The sequence below is a fragment of the Xyrauchen texanus genome, chromosome 46, assembly GCF_025860055.1.
Source record: "Xyrauchen texanus isolate HMW12.3.18 chromosome 46, RBS_HiC_50CHRs, whole genome shotgun sequence".
Taxonomy (NCBI): Eukaryota; Metazoa; Chordata; class Actinopteri; order Cypriniformes; family Catostomidae; genus Xyrauchen; species Xyrauchen texanus.
Genome location: NC_068321.1, coordinates 23,139,636 through 23,147,093, shown reverse-complemented (window position 1 = coordinate 23,147,093; position 7,458 = coordinate 23,139,636). Strand labels below are relative to the sequence as shown.

The 7,458-nt window shown below is 37.7% G+C and overlaps 1 long non-coding RNA gene across 1 annotated transcript; it reads right to left on the bottom strand.

Moving 5' to 3' along the window:
• Positions 1-451: 451 nt before the first annotated feature.
• Positions 452-2,504, bottom strand: LOC127638472 (uncharacterized). The gene is made up of 3 exons (XR_007969867.1): positions 2,348-2,504; positions 2,097-2,195; positions 452-900 (listed from the first exon to the last, which is right to left on the bottom strand). It is a non-coding gene; the product is annotated as an uncharacterized LOC127638472 (long non-coding RNA).
• Positions 2,505-7,458: the final 4,954 nt, after the last annotated feature.

Here is a 7,458-nt window from a genome sequence, read left to right as displayed (position 1 = left end):
AAGGGCGTTTCGAAATGGCAGACTTGAACACTTGAAGGGCACTGCGGGACGGGGACACCACTTGAGAGTTAGTTCCAAACATAAGAAAACAGTTTTACAAGATTATTAGTGAAGGGTACATTCATACAGTTCTTTCCTGCTCCCTTTAGAGTGCCCACATCAAGAGATCTGTCCGTCGAAGGGAGTAGGGTATAGAGATGATCACTTTCAATTGGAATTGCAAATTACATCTATTGAGCAGAAATGCTTGTCAAAAACAACAACGGCAAAATAGCACCCTCAACTGACAACTGTTATGAACAACATGGCATAAAATGGCTTTAAGCTTCAATAATTCGCTGCAGCTACAATACTCTGAGAATGCACAAAATGATGGGCAGGTATTTTTACATAAAAATCAAAAGTTGAATAATTTCAAATCATATTCTCACAGACAATTCTGTGGTGTTAGGAGTGAAAATAAAATGTGAGAGCTGTCTAACCAAACAAGCCAATTTGTGTAAACTCTTTTTGCTACAAAATCTTTCAAAAATACATGCTTTTTCAGGTAACACCATTAATCATCCATGTGATTATCTAATCAGCCAATCTTGTGGCAGCAGTGTAGTGCATAAAATCATGCAGATACGGGTCAGGAGCTTCAGTTAATGTTCACATCAACCATCAGAATGGGAAAAAATGTGATCTCTGTGACTTGGACCGTGTCATGTTGGTGCCAGATGGGCTGGTTTGAATATTTCTGTAACTGCTGATCTCCTGGGATTTTCACACACAACAGTCTCTAGAATTTACTCCGAATGACGCTAAAAACAAATAAACATCCAGTGACGGGCAGTTCTGTGGACAGAAATGCCTTGTTGATGAGAGAGGTCAACAGAGAATGGCCAGACTGGTTCGAACCTATAAAATAATAGAAAATAATAGCATTTTGAAAAAATGCCAGCAAAATTCCCTGTATTAAATGACATAATTTACCAAACGAACAAAGCATTAAATAAAAAAAATGTTAAAATCATTATCAAATGGAAAAATGATATTGTTATGGGCTATATAATTGCCTTTTGTTTTAACACAAACTCAAGTTAGCCTTGCCCTGTTCTGTAAACAAAAAAAGTCGGCTGAATGACATTCTCAGAATGTTCTACAGTTTTCAAGACTATAAACTATCAGAACTATTTGTCCAATGCTGAGTTCACTTTCAGAAAATTTGTTTTTGAGCATTTTAAATATTTTAAGTTAATATTTCTTTACCTCGGGTCGCATTTGCTGAACTTCTTCAAAAATGTAAATTGGATTATGATGCTAAAATCCATTTTAGATGACAATCAAGTTCAGTTGAAAAGTTAAAAGTTAACTTTTAAGTCGTTAAAAGTTTCTGGAAAAATATGCAGGAGATAATGCAGTTGTTATGGCGATGCTTTAGATTAGATTGTTCAAAATAGCCTATTGAATATCAGGCATGTAATGGCTTAAGGGCAAATTTATTTTGCAATAAACCAAAACTAATCTGACAAAGTGTTTTTTTTAAGCATGACATCATCAATCATACCATTTGTATCGATAAAAGGCCATTTGAATGGAAATTTAGCACATTACTTTTTGTTACGCATTTTCACTTTGCCGATAACAAAACAGCATGAAAAATGGATGAAACTAGGTTAATGTTTTCCAAAATTGTTGCTAGAGATATTTTAAAGTTTTCAAGATCTGTTGACATTAAAAGCTTTATTATAATACAGTTAATATGAATATAATTCTTGGCCAAAATTGGGGCATTTATCATTCTTTTAAAACATTGTTAAACTAAATAAGATTCACGAGTAGGTCAGGGCCTCTTGAACATACCGTGGATTTTCAGACAGTTACTTAACCATCTGATGATCTGCTCAGAGTTGAAAATACCCCCCAAAATACAACGTGAAAGTTAAAAAATGATCTGTAAGAAAGATAACATCTCCATAGAAGGACATCCTCCCAAAATACAGTAATATTGCGTTTAAATGCCATTCAAAGTTATTTATAAGCTTTCGAGGAAGAACAAATAGCAGATTTATTTTTCTGAACAAAGGTAAGTTCACTTTGACATCATAACGCACATGAGCTGAGTGTCTGTGGGCCTCCACCTGTGACCCAAGTGATTAGATCCATAAATATTGCCTTCAAAGTCTCTTGATGTTTTGTCCAGACTTCCTTTTCTGAAAGAATTTTAGAATATATAGGTCAAAGGTCTTATGGCAGCTTAAGGTGGATTTATATTGGAAAATGAATTCCAGTCGAAAGAGAAATCACACTGCAGGGACACTGAGCAGCAGCTGTAATAGTGATGTAATGATTATCCAATACTTACTGTATGAAGACCAACTCCATATGTGTCGGTGTGTGAGTGTGTGTCACAGTGAATGTAAAGACCAGGCCAGATGGTCATGTTTTCTTGAACCTGAAAACCTTAATCTTGTCTTCCCAGAGTCCTTTGCTCCTGGACGTGTTTGGGTGACGGATTCATAAAAATCCTCTAAAACGTTAAAACGTAAGAACAAACAATCCTAATTAAAACAATCCTAATCTGATTTTGTAAAATGTAAATAGTCATTCAGATTTAACTGTCCTGTGTGTGAAATTCTAAAGGTTTTCTGTGTTTTCCTTCTGTAGAGACTATGCTATTTTATAAAGAGGGTGAGGACGGGACTGCCAAACTTTGCAATTGTAGACACTGGATAAAGGCTAGATGAAAGAAAGAGAGACTCCGCCTCTTGTCTTTAGGCCAAGTAACGTTCCCACAAGACAACAGTCACTTCCTTAGAACACTGAGCCTACATTCCGTACATGCTTTCTGATCTCCTTCAACAACAATTTAAAATGATCCATGTTCCTCGGCCGCTCCTTTCTATCTCACTGAGCTTTGGGTCTGATTTTAATGCAGAAACATCTATTAATCCTATACACTCAAGGCTAAATGCATGACAATTCTGGTGGATAGATAGAGATGTTCTAGAGGTAAGACCTCAGCAGAGACCAGACATATTCTCTTTCCAGTTCACATGAATAAAGCAGAGCAGTTCTATAGATGCAAGTTCAAGTAACAGAGCAGTATAGCAGTTAGGCTGCAGAACAGAGCAGTTATATAGCAGCAAGATTATAGAACAGAGCTGTTCTAGAGCAGTTAGTCTGTAGAGTGGAGTAGTTCTAGAGCAGCAAGTTTATAAAGCAGAGCTGTTCAAGAGCAGCACAGTTATAAAGCAGAGGAGTTCTTTAGCTGCACGTTTATGGAGCGAAGCAGTTCAATAGCAGTGAGTTTGTAGAGCGGAGCAGTTCTAGAGAAGCATGTTTATAAAACATAACAGTTATAGAGCAGCATGTTTATAAAGCAGAGCAATTCTACAGCTGTGATATTATGGAATGAAGCAGTTCTATAACAGCAAGGTTATTAAACAAAAACAGTTCTAGAGCAGTGAGGCTGCAGAACAGAGAGGTTATAGAGCAACAAGGTTACAGAACAGTAAAGTTCTAGAGCAGTGAAGTAATGCAGTGACTGCAATTCTAGACCAGTGAGGTAATAGAACAGAGCAGTTCAAGAGCAGTGAAGTTATACAAAAGAGTAGTTCTAGAGCAGTGAGGTCATAAAGCATAGCAGTTCTAGAGCAGTACGGTTATAAAGCATTGCAGTTCTAGAGCAGCATGGTTATAAAGCAGAGCAGTTATATGGCTACAAGGTTATGGAATGAAGCAGTTTATGACAGCAAGGTTAATAAACAAAGTAGTTCTAGAGCAGCGAGGCTGCAGAACAGAGCGGTTCCAGAGCAGCAAGGTTATTGAAAAGAGCAGTTCTACAGTAGAAACATTACAGAACAGTGCAGTTCTAGAGCAGTCAGGTTATAAAACAGCAGTTCTAGAACAGTGAGTTTATGGAACAAAGCAGTTCTAGAGAAGTGAGGTTATACAACAAAGCAGTTTTAGAGCAGTAAGTTTATAGAGTGGAACCATTCTAGAGCAGAAAGTTTATAAAACAGAGCAGTAGAGCAGTTTGGCTGCAGAACCGAGCAGTTATAGAGTGGCAAGCCATTCTAAAGCGGTGAGTCTGTAGAGTGCAGTAGTTCTAGAGCAGCAAGGTTTTAAACAGAGCTGTTCTAGAGCAGCACGGTGATATAGCAGAGTGGTTCTATAACTGCTAGATTATGAAATTAAGCAGTTCTATAGCAGATAGGTTAAGAAACAGCAGAATGATTCTTGAGCAGAGCAGTTCTAGAGCAGAAAGATTAAGGAAAAGAGCAGTTCTAGAGCAGTGTTCATGAAACAGCAGTTCTAGAGCAGTGGGTTTATAGAACAGAGATGTTCTAGAGCAGTGGTTTTATAGAACAGAGCAGTTCTAGAGCAATACTGTTATAAAGAAAAGCAGTGAGTCTATAGAGCGGAGTAATTCTAGAGCAGCAAGGTTATAAAGCAGAGCAGTTATAGAGCATTGAGGTTACAGAACAGAACAGTTCTAGAGCAGTGAGTCTATAGAGCGGAGTAGTTCTAGAGCAGCAAGTTTATAAAGCAGAGCAGTTATAGAGCATTGAGGTTACAGAACAGAACAGTTCTAGAGCAGTGAGTCTATAGAGCGGAGTAGTTCTAGAGCAGCAAGTTTATAAAGCAGAGCAGTTATAGAGCATTGAGGTTACAGAACAGAACAGTTCTAGAGCAGTGAGTCTATAGAGCAGAGTAGTTCTAGAGCAGCAAGTTTATAAAGCACAGCAGTTATAGAGCATTGAGTTTACAGAACAGAACAGTTCTAGAGCAGTGAGTCTATAGAGTGGAGTAGTTCTAGAGCAGCAAGTTTATAAAGCAGAGCAGTTATAGAGCATTGAGGTTACAGAACAGAACAGTTCTAGAGCAGTGAGTCTATAGAGCGGAGTAGTTCTAGAGCAGCAAGGTTATAAAGCAGAGCAGTTATAGAGCATTGAGGTTACAGAACAGAACAGTTCTAGAGCAGTGAGTCTATAGAGCGGAGTAGTTCTAGAGCAGCAAGTTTATAAAGCAGAGCAGTTATAGAGCATTGAGGTTACAGAACAGAACAGTTCTAGAGCAGTGAGTCTATAGAGCAGAGTAGTTCTAGAGCAGCAAGTTTATAAAGCAGAGCAGTTATAGAGCATTGAGGTTACAGAACAGAACAGTTCTAGAGCAGTGAGTCTATAGAGTGGAGTAGTTCTAGAGCAGCAAGTTTATAAAGCAGAGCAGTTATAGAGCATTGAGGTTACAGAACAGAACAGTTCTAGAGCAGTGAGTCTATAGAGCAGAGTAGTTCTAGAGCAGCAAGGTTATAAAGCAGAGCAGTTATAGAGCATTGAGGTTACAGAACAGAACAGTTCTAGAGCAGTGAGTCTATAGAGCAGAGTAGTTCTAGAGCAGCAAGGTTATAAAGCAGAGCAGTTATAGAGCATTGAGGTTACAGAACAGAACAGTTCTAGAGCAGTTGAGGCTGCAGAATAGAGTGATCCCATGTTAATGACTTTGGAGAGCAGAGCGGTTTTAGAGAAGAAAGTTTATCTGTCCTATCTGAGATGTTAAACCATGGAGAAAATCAATTCTAGAGCAGTGGGATTATAGAATTATGTAGCAGTAAAATTATTTAACATGGGGATTCTAGAGCAGTGAGGTTGTAGAGCAGAGTAGTTCTAAACTAGAGCAGTTGTAAAGTTAATCTGCAGTAGACCAGTAAGGTTATGCAACAAAAACATATAACAGCGAGACTACAGATCATATTTTACACAAAAGTGTGGTAATTGTCCAGGCTCTACAGCATTGAGATTCAAAAGCAGTGGAGTTATAGAACAGCAGAGAAGCCACAGCTCAGTTTAACACTGTTTCTCAGAAGCTTAAGTCTGAGTCAGTAACATCACTGCCTTTGAACCTCTGTCCTTTATTTGCTGATAAAATACTGGCCGTATTTTAAGGAAAAACAAGTAAGAGACAGTAAAGACTCTGATCCTGCTGAGACAGGATGTGTGCCAACTCTCCATCTTCAGTGTTTATTGAATGTGTTTTGTCTGTAGTTCACAAAGTTCTAGTACAGACAGAAAGAGGGTAAAAAAGACATCACCTAAAAAATTAACGGTCTCAAAACGTTACTTTACAGAAATAAATAACCAAATAAATAAATGATTTGACAACAGACATGTTTGTAGCAGGATACAGGTTTTTAAGCAACAGTAGATAGAAGGTTTTCTAAAAATTAAAAAGGTTCTCCTATGGTTCCAGCCTGTAAAATAAGTATGGTCATAATTAGATCCTTTTAAGAAGTGATTTCATCTGAAGAGTACATACCTGAAGAAAAAACGATTTGTATTATTTATAAACCTTGATTCAGTGCCATGTTCACAACTTCTCAATGACAAATATACACAGTTCTATGCAAAGTATTTGAGTGTTATTTCACTTATTTGTGTTAAAAATGTATTTTGCGTGACTTATCCTCACTTGTTGTGTGTTGGAAGTTCAGACCGTTTAAGTACCTTTCCAGAGCTAATTTCTGGAGTCCAGACTGCATATCGTTTCTTTTATCCCTCAGCATCAGTCTCTCCCCACAGGCAACACTATGGAAACCAGAGTCCCCACAGCCTGAGACAATGACGAAAAGTCTCAGATTGAATACCCAGACACTCATATAGACTCTAACTAGGGCACTACACTTAATATTTCCTGTGTGCTGCTGTGAGTGCCACAGAGCCATAGAGTTTATACTTCTTGGGGGATTACACCTAAAAATAGCTTAATTATAATTGTCTATGCATAATAATCTGGATAGGAGAAAGTATTGAAACATAATTAAAAATCTACTCACTTCAGCTTTGATTACTCAATTCATTCATTTAAACCAATTTTATGTATCAGACTATTGTAAAAAAAAAAAGATATAGTGTTTAAACAAATAAAAAGAGGAATTGTGGGATGATTTCACGGATGACCTCAGATGGAAACAAGGGTGTTGTAATAGTCGAATGGAAGCAGGAAAGTCTAATTTAGGGTTTGGAAATGTTAACACAGACACAGGATGTAAAAAACAGAACTGCGATTTCACCCAGGCGGTATAAAGGGGGGTGCTTTTGAATAATCCACATGTGCTTTAAGTTAAGGAGCTACATAAACATCAAGTTTCTATAGTTCTAATTAGTGGTTCTTGATAAGGCAAGTATCACAATTACTATTGCTCATAATTTGTTTGAGACCTGAGCTATTGGTACTGTACCAGAATATCATAGAGACTTGGGGGTCTGATGTTTTGACTTGGGGTCAGTTAGCAACCACATAGCAACCACCCACAACAAACTAACAACTATAATAGCAACCACCAAGAGGGCCAGAAAACCATAGATTGAGATTTCATGGAAAATATCAGCAAATTCGCCACTGATCGTTTTCACATGCAAATGAGCTTTGCGGGAAACATTGATGGCAAATCACAACCTGCATGTGAAAATAATG